The sequence below is a fragment of the Pongo abelii genome, chromosome 6 (genome assembly GCF_028885655.2).
Source record: "Pongo abelii isolate AG06213 chromosome 6, NHGRI_mPonAbe1-v2.0_pri, whole genome shotgun sequence".
In the NCBI taxonomy this organism is placed as follows: domain Eukaryota; kingdom Metazoa; phylum Chordata; class Mammalia; order Primates; family Hominidae; genus Pongo; species Pongo abelii.
The window spans coordinates 24,946,244-24,955,006 of record NC_071991.2 but is presented as its reverse complement, the minus strand read 5'-3'; the positions used below and the strand labels follow the sequence as shown (position 1 = coordinate 24,955,006).

General features: G+C 51.8%; 1 pseudogene; it reads left to right on the top strand.

Moving 5' to 3' along the window:
* Window positions 1-4,844: 4,844 nt before the first annotated feature.
* Window positions 4,845-8,763, top strand: part of LOC112131857 (beta-glucuronidase-like) — a 54,601-nt pseudogene continuing 50,682 nt past the window's right edge.

The following is an 8,763-nucleotide window of genomic DNA, read 5'->3' as shown; positions in this document are numbered from 1 at the left end:
TATTTTCTGGGGAGGGTCTCAGCTGTGAGCTCTCAGCAGGCAACCCCCTGGGCAGTGGGGCTGCTCCTGAAAGGCGACGTGGGGGACACATCCCAGCATCTGGACCAAGCCGTGAGTCTTTCTCACCTGGGCCATTGCGCAAAAGCTTCCCGACAGGCCTCCCTTCTTCCACTCTTGCCCCATTTCCCTATTTTCCACACAGCAGCCAGAGGAAGCCTGTGAAACCTAGGTCAGGTCCTGTGCTTCCTCTGCTCAGAACCCTCCATGGCTCCCACATACTCAGAGTAAAACCCGGAGCTTCATGATAACCATGAGGCCCACAGCTTCTGTCCCCACAGCTTCTCTGACCCTACCTCCCGCTGTTCCTCTCCTCACTCGGCCGCAGCTGTGGCTCCCTCCCCGGTTTTCCTGGAATATGCCAGCGCACCTGTTGCTGACTTCGTACTCACTGTTCTTTTGCCTGGAAGACTCCACCCTCGATGTCATCCTGGCCCACAGCTTCAGCTCCTCCGGTCTTGGCTCAAATGGTGGCTTCTCAGCGGGGTCTTCTCTGACCATCCTACTGGAAATCAACAACCACCCTCCATAGGGGGCTGAACAAGGGACCCCCATATGTGTCCACATTCAAACCCCTGGGACCTGTGTGCATGTCCATTGCAAAGGGGCTTTGCTGATGTATTTAAGTGAAGGATCTTGAAATCGAAAGATGACTCTGGATGACCTGGGTGGGACCAGTGTAATCACAGGGGTCTTTATAAGAGTGGGGCAGGAGGGTCAGAGGAGCTGTAGTGACAGGGCAGATACTGGAATCATGTGCTTGAGGATGAAGGAAGGAGCCACAAGCCCAGGAATATGAGGGGCTTAAAAGAAAATACAGGCCGGACCAGCACTTTGGGAGGCCGAGGCGGGTAGATCACTTGAGGTCAGGAATCCAAGACCAGCCTGGCCAACATGGTGAAACCCTGTCTCTATTAATAATACAAAAAAAATTAGCTGGACCTGGTGGTGTGCATCTGTAGTCCCAGCTATTTGGGAAGCTGAGGCAGGAGAATCACTTGAACCCAGGAGGCAGAGGCTGCAGTGAGCCAAGATTGCACCACTGCACTCCAGCCTGGGTGACAGAGCGAGCCTCCATCTCTAAAAAAAAGAAAGAGACAAAGACAGAGAGGAAAAAAAAAAGGAAGGAAGGAAGGGGAAGGGAAGAGAAGGGAAGGGAAGGGGGAAGTGGAAGGGGAAGGGGAAGGAAGGGAAGGGAAGGAGGGAGGGAGGGAGGGAAGGAGAGGGAAGGGGAGGGAGAAAGAGAGGGAAAGAAGAAAGAAGGAAAGAAAGAGAAAGAAAGAAAGAGGAGAGGAGGGGAGGGGAGGGGAGAGGAGGGGAGGGGAGGGGAGAGGAGGGGAGGGGAGGGGAGGAGGGAAGGGGAATGAAGGGGAGGAGAAAGAGAAGGGAGAAAGAAAGAGGAAGGGAGGAAGGGAGGAAGGAAAGAAAGGAAAGGAAAGGAAGAGAAGGGAAGGGAAGGGAGGAAGGAAAGAAAGAAAGGAAGGAAAGGAAGAGAAGGGAAGGGAAGAGAGAAAGAAAGAAAGAGAGAAAGAGAAAAGGAAAGAAACAAAGAAAAAGAAAGAAAAAAGAAAGAAAGAAAGAGGTGGAGGGGAGGGAGGGAATAGAAGGGAAGGGAAGAAGGGAAGGGGAAGGAAAGGGAGGAGAAAGAGAAGGGAGAAAGAAAGAGAGGAAGGGAGGAAGGAAAGAAAGAAAGGAAAGGAAAGGAAGAGAAGGGAAGGGAAGGGAGAAAGAAAGAAAAAGAAAGGAAGAAAGGAAGAAATGAAGAAAGGAAGGAAGGAAGGAAGGAAAGAAAGAAAGAAAGAAGGAAGGAAAGAAAGAAAGAAAGAAGGAAGGAAATACAGACACTGAAAATGCAAAGAATCCTGACCTCAGGGCATCCAGCAGGAGCCAGCCCTGTTGACACCTTGACTTAACCCAGTGAAACTGATGGCACACTCCTGACCTCCAGAGCTAGGAGAGAGTCCATCTGTGTTGTTTGAAGCTATCAGGTTGGTGGTGATTTGTCAGAGCAACCACAGGAAGCTAACACACCCTCCCACATACCTGCGGCTTCCTATCCTCCAGCCTGCTGAATGTCTCCCCGTAGCATGGATTAGCAGCTGACATGCGTACCTTTCACTGATTTGTTTATCCCTCTCCACTTACTGAATGTCTGCTCCATAAAAGCAGGAATTTTGTTTGTTGCGAGATCCCCTGCACCTAGCACAGTGCCTGGCAGATAGCAGGTGCTCAGCAAACATCCTCTGCAATGCTGCACCTGAGTCCTGAGGAGGGAGGAGGAGCAGATCCTGGGATGAGCCAGGGGGCAGAGCTCCAGGCAGAGGCAGCAGCAAGGATAGATTCTGAGTCACAGCCAATCCCATCCTTCTAGGTGGTCGCTGTAGGACCCATGGATAAACTTCCTCCTAGCCCTGCCTCCACAGAGAAGTCCATTCAACTAAAGTCATGGAAGCTGAGGACTCACTTAAGAGCCCCTACAGTGAGACATTAAGAGCACAGACCCTGAAGCCAGGCTGCCTAGGTTCAAATCTCAGCTCTGCCACTCACTAACTGAGTGACTCTGGGCTAATTAATTGACCTCTCTGTGCCAATTTCCTCATCTACAGAATAAGGATAATGATAGTGTCCATCTCATACGGCTGTTGTGAGGATTGAAATAGCTAATGCATTTAGCACAGTGCCTGGCACACAGTACACATGGTCTACTGTTCCTATTTGGGTGGAAAATTCCAGCAAGTTGCGAAGATTGCTAAAAAGCAATGAGAGTATACCATTGAGAGTGTCTAAAAAGCAATGCGAGTGTCTAAACTGACAAGCAAAGGGTGTGATTAAAAGACAAGCCAGGTTTGCAGCAGAACATTCACTTTCCTTGGCCTGGGCCACAGACAAGGAATCTAAAGGTAGCCTGGCAACGCTTTGAGAAAAATTAATCACTCCTGTTGCCTGCCTGCCCCTGCCCATCCCATTTAACCTGCACTCTCCCGCCCCCTACCCTACCCCTAAAGGGATCCTGGAGCCTCCTGTTGCACAGGCTCGGCCGTGACATTCACAACACACCCCAGCTCTGCCCAGCAAGTTGTTTTCCAGCCCCATCTGCCCAGACACAGCCCTGTAAAGAGAGGGCCGAATGCAGAGCCAGGGCTGTGCTGACTGCAGAAGGGATGGAAGAAAATAAATGGGGTGGGGTCTGCACAGTGGGGGTTGGTGCGTCGTGTGGGTCTCACACGTGGCTTCCCTCCAACCAGCCCCCTGCACTCCCCGCCAGATGTAAGGACGGAGGGGTGAAAGTGGGGTTTCCGCCAGAGGCAGCAGAGCAGGGGAGGGGCCCCGGGCTGTAGGGACCTGTGTACAGGGCATGAGATGTCACCGGGGGCTTCCTATATGAGACACAGTGAGTCATCAGGGTGCAGGGTGGAGGCTCTGAAGGAAGAGCCCAGGGGAATACGGGAAAGAGGTGACATGAGAATCCATCAGCCACCACCCCAGTCCTTCCCTCCTCTGTCCAGGAGCAGGGCCAGGGCCTGGGAGACAGGGTCAGCTTTCTGCAGGAGGGACACCCACCCTGAGAGGAACCTGGGCTGTCATAGCTGCACAGACAATGCAAGCCAGGAGCAGTGGCCACACCCATAGAGCAGGAGCATCAGAAGGGGGCAGAAACACAAGCTTGTCACCCGAGGGCTGTGAGCATCTGTCTTTGTGGTGACCAAGGGGAGACAAAGCAAGTGAGGGAGACGCCTTCTCATCAGCAGTGGTTCTCTCCGCAGGTCTCCAGGGACAGTGGGTCCAGGGGGCAGGAACGGTGGGGGGCTGTCACGGGTGCCACATCAGGATGTTCCCTTCTGCCCTGAACAGCAGGCAGTCCCCTCAAGGATTCCACGTCATCAGCCTCTGGCCCGAGGGCTTCCCAGCACCTCCCTTTCTCCATTTTGGGTGACTTGGGCAGGCACTGGCATCTACATCTGTGCACTCTTTGCCCCTGTTGGGTGTGACCTGGGCCCTCCCATCAGACACACTTCAATCGCATCCCACACATCCCAGGGCCAGGCCTTGGCACCTCATGCACAGATTCAGATGATGCACCTGGGATCTGGGCACTGAGACTCTGCACGTGGCCTCATCCCAGTGTCTCAAAGGGAAATGAGGCTTGAATTTCTCCTAGGACACTGGACACCCTGCATCTCACAGTGCTGCATAAGAGGATGCTTGGCACTGCATCCTCCCTGCAATAACCATCATTTAATAAGGCCAGAAGAAGTGCAGAAGGCGCGGCCGACTGGGCAGCCATGTGTTCAAAAGCAGCCCCCACCCATGCACAAGCAGCCCTCAGAGGTGTCCAGGAAGCTCCAACCAGCAGATAACGGGTGCCCAGAATGTGCAGAGCCAGCCCAGATTGCAACCTGGATCTCAATTTGCAAGAAAGAACTTGCCGGGTTGAGCAGCTGCCACGAGTCCCAGTGGCTTGGCAGTTTCTCCTGGAGGCTGTTCTCAGAGCGAGACTAGGGACGGGGGCTCCCCCTTGGCCACTATGGGCCCCCACAGTCTGCACCAAGCTTGGAGTCACCAGGCTGATTTCACGGATGTTTAAGGAGCCTGCAGGAGACCATAGCTTAGTGTGTCCCCTGCTAGTTAAAGGACAATGGCCAGTTGTTCCCCATCAGAGACTACAAAGAATGATTGCTTTGGACCCAGGGAGCGGATGGGAGGGTATCAGATGCCAAAACCTGGTGCCTGCCACCTGGCATTCTTTGGAAGTGACCCTTTGAGGAACATTGGCCATTGTTGGGGAGATGGGTATTGGGGAGCCTCCCTCCCAGCTCTGGGGGCTCAACTCTGCCCACATAGGGCAGGAGGACGATGACCTGAAGCTGCGCCTGTCCTTGCCCAAGGGGGGTTGGGGGCTTTGCAGGCGGGTATGGGAACGCCTGCAGGCCTGGGGGTCAGGGGACCCGTGCAGGGCTGGAAAAGGGGGTCTCGGCCACAGGACCAGCCTTGCTTCAGCCAGTGAAGCCATGTGTTGAAATACGGCCCAGCATTGCTCAACCTTCCAGCGGCCAGGACACCCTGGGTTTGAGTCCCTGCTACAGATAAAAGAACCGAATCCAACCATTTGTCTCCAGCCATTCTCAGCCTCTGCGTCTCTCCCCAACCCTTCCACTGACCATGTTCAAGGAAGACAGAGCCCAGAACCTGTCGTGTGGGGTCTTGGGCTTTCCACGGCCTGATCAGTGCTAGTCTCTGGGGAGCATTTTTGGGGACACATTCAGATTCTCGAATGCCTCATACCCGGACTGCAATCCCCCATTCCACCAACAATTTCAGGACCGTGTGGGAAATTTTATCAAATTTGCAAGTGTGTTGTTTCTCCTTTTACCCCCATTCTATCCGTGAGATTCTCTAGAATTCACCACATGTAATATATCTTTGGGATTCATATTCTATGTTAAGTCCTTTGAAAGAAATCAACAACCGTAATCTAATTACTATTGGCTGTATCTTTCATGCTGTTTTGCCCCAAACCTCATCCTGTGTGCCAAGCTCACTACACACACACACCCCCCCCACAACAGATGCCAATTTTGTGCCTCGCTGCCTCACATAACATGGGAGTGTTGAGTAGTGAACAGCTGATCTGCATGAATTAACGTGGGAGGTTGTGTGGGCCCTGAAGCTTTCACACACACAAACCGGTGTCGAGCTGGGTTGTCATGGAGATCACATGGAGGGACACCAGGGTTCCCCCCAGGACTCTGGGCCTCCTCTGATGGGCAGGTCACATGGGGATCTGGAGGGAGGCACACACATGAACTGCATATTAAATACACCTGACTCACTGTGTCTGTGAGTGCGTGGGCGTGTGTGGGTGTGGGAGAGTGCATGTAGGAGTGAGCATGTGTGTGAGTGGACATATAAGTGTGTCTATGTGTGTTAGTGTGTGCATATGAGTGTGTCTGTGTGAGTGTGTACATATCAGTGTGCATATATGTGTGGGCATTGTATGCAGGCATGTGCATGTATGTATATGTATGAGTGTATCTGTGTGTGAGCACATGGATGCATGAGTGTCTGTGGGCATGTGTATCCGTGTGTGCATATGTGTAAACATATTAGTTTGCATGCACATGTGTCCAGAGCCCACATGGGATGAAAACTGAACGGCTCTAAAGATCTACTGGACGTATTTTGGATCCTAACAGAGCTCTTAAAGCTCCAAGGGGTCACTGAATGGACAACGAGTGTTTCTGAGTCCAGGTGGCACTGACTCAGCGATGTAGGAAGGTAGCTCCTTGAGTTCCAGGAATGACCTGCACCCCTTTTCTCTCCCTCCCAGTCACAGACCCATCCCCACGTCCCTTCCTCTCCCTCTCTCTGTTTGCCTTCCGAGCCTCTCCCTTTCCCGGTCTCATTTCTTGCACATTCATCACTTCTTCTTCCTGCAGTTCAATTCCCCTCCACCCCTCAGCATGGACTGTGGGATGAGGGAGCCACAGCCTTATCCCTACGTAACCAAAACTCTTGGCACCAGCTTAGACCTGTTTTTCAGTCTTATACATGGGTCTCAAATCAGGGAAATGTAAGGTTCTGAGGAAAATGGTGATTCCCCTTTGTGTTACCGTAAGGCGGTACGACAGAGATTCTCTAACGTTTTTAGTGCAACACACCGTAAGAAACACATTGCAAACTGCCACCCAGCACACACACGCACGTCCATTTATACAGAAACGCAGCACATTTCCCCAAATGACACTCACCCTCGCTGCACACAACGCGCTCTGATGTCTCCTGACCTAGTCTATTCTTGTCTACTGCAGATTTTCAACGCCGGGCTCGACCCTCTAAATTGATTTCAAGACCCACTAATGCATCACAGCCTGCAATTTGATAAACATCCCGTTGTGTGGTGTTCGACCCAAAGGCCATTTATCCTGCAGCCAGTGGGGTGAGGAGGAGAGGGGGGAGGCAGGAGGAGGCGCCCCTCCTCCTGCTCCTCCCATGTATTTTTGGTAGAGATGGGGTTTCTCCATATTGATCAGGCTGGTCTTGAACTCCCAACCTCAGGTGATCCACCCACCTCGGCCGTCCAAAGTGCTGGGATTGCAGGCGTGAGCCACTGCACCCGGCCCCCCAGTAGGTAGTTTTTCAGCCCTTCCCCCCTCCCTTCCTCTCCTCTTTAGTAATCCCCAGTGTCCATCATTGCCATGTTTATGTTTATGTGTAGCCGATGTTTAGCTCCCACTTATAAGTGAGAACATGTGGTATTTGGTTTTCTGTTCCTATGTTAAATCACTTAGGATAATGGCCTCCAGCTGCATCCGTGTTGCTGCAAAGGACATGATTTCCTTCCGTTTCATGTCTGCATACTATTCCATGGTGTATATGTACCGTAACAAATGTCTGCTTCTTTTCCCTGAGTCTTTTTGGGCCCCATGTAGAAGGGTCTGCAGGAAAGTTAACTAGCAACAGCGTCAGGACTGGGGAAGGGCAAAGCTCACAGGGATCTTGGCCAGGGGGAAGCTCTGGAAGCCCCCACCTTCAGTTGGGCCCGAGGCTCAGGCTGAAAGAGAAAAATGGAGTTGATCCTGGAAGGCTTGGCAGTGGAGAGGATGAGACATTGCTAGATCACTGTAAGAAGGTGATAAATGCTTGACCCGGCTTAAAGTGTTTTGTGCCAGGGTTATGTTCTGAGATATAGGAGGGTTAACTAAGCTGGGGCTGTGGATTTGTTATCCATTGCTTTGTAAATAATTACTTCCAAAACTTAGTGAGTTAGAACAACAAACATTTATTATTTCATATGTTTCTGAGGGTCAGGATTCTGAAAGCAGCTGAGCTCCCAGAATCCGTCACGAAGTTGCAGGCAAGCTGTTGGCTGGGGCTACAGTCTTCTAAGACTTGTAAGAGCTCAAGGCAGATGGGCCTGCAGGATAATTTACGTGGCTACTGGGAGGAGGCTTTGGTCCCTCACTACATGGGCCTCTCCACCACATGGGCCTCTCCACCACATGGCTTCTGAGACAGAGAGAGAGAGAGGACCAAGATGGAAACGGCTGCCTTTATAACCTGATACTGGAAGTGGCACATCATCACTTCTCCCAAATGCTGTTGGTCACCAAATATGGTACTACATGGTGGGGGACACCCGAGTTCCAGAAAGGGGGGCTCACTGGAGGCCAGCTACCAGAGGCTGGGTGTCTCTTGCTGATTCAATCTTTTATTTAAATACTGGCCTGGCGCATTGGCTCATGCCTATAATCCCAGTACTTTGGGAGGCCGAGGCACAGGGTGGCAGGGGTGGGGGGATATAAATAATCCACAGCCCCAGCTTAGTTAACCCTCCTATATCTCAGAACATAAACCTGGCACAAAACACACTGAGCCGGGTCAAGCATTTATCACCTTCTTACAGTGATCTAGCAATGTCTTGAGGTTAGCAGTTCGAGAGCAGCCTGGCCAACATGGCGAAACCCCATTCTACTAAAAACATAAAAATGAGCCAGGCGTGGTGGTGCACACCTGTAATCCCAGCTACTCAGCAGGCTGAGGCAAGAGAATGGCTTGAACCCAGGAGGCAGAGGTTGCAGTGAGCTGAGATTGCACCACTGAACTCCAGCCTGGGTGACAGAGCAACACTGTGTCAAAAACAAAAACAAAAACAAAACAAAAAACCCAACAACAACAACAAAAAAAACCAAAAAGTATGTAGTGAGC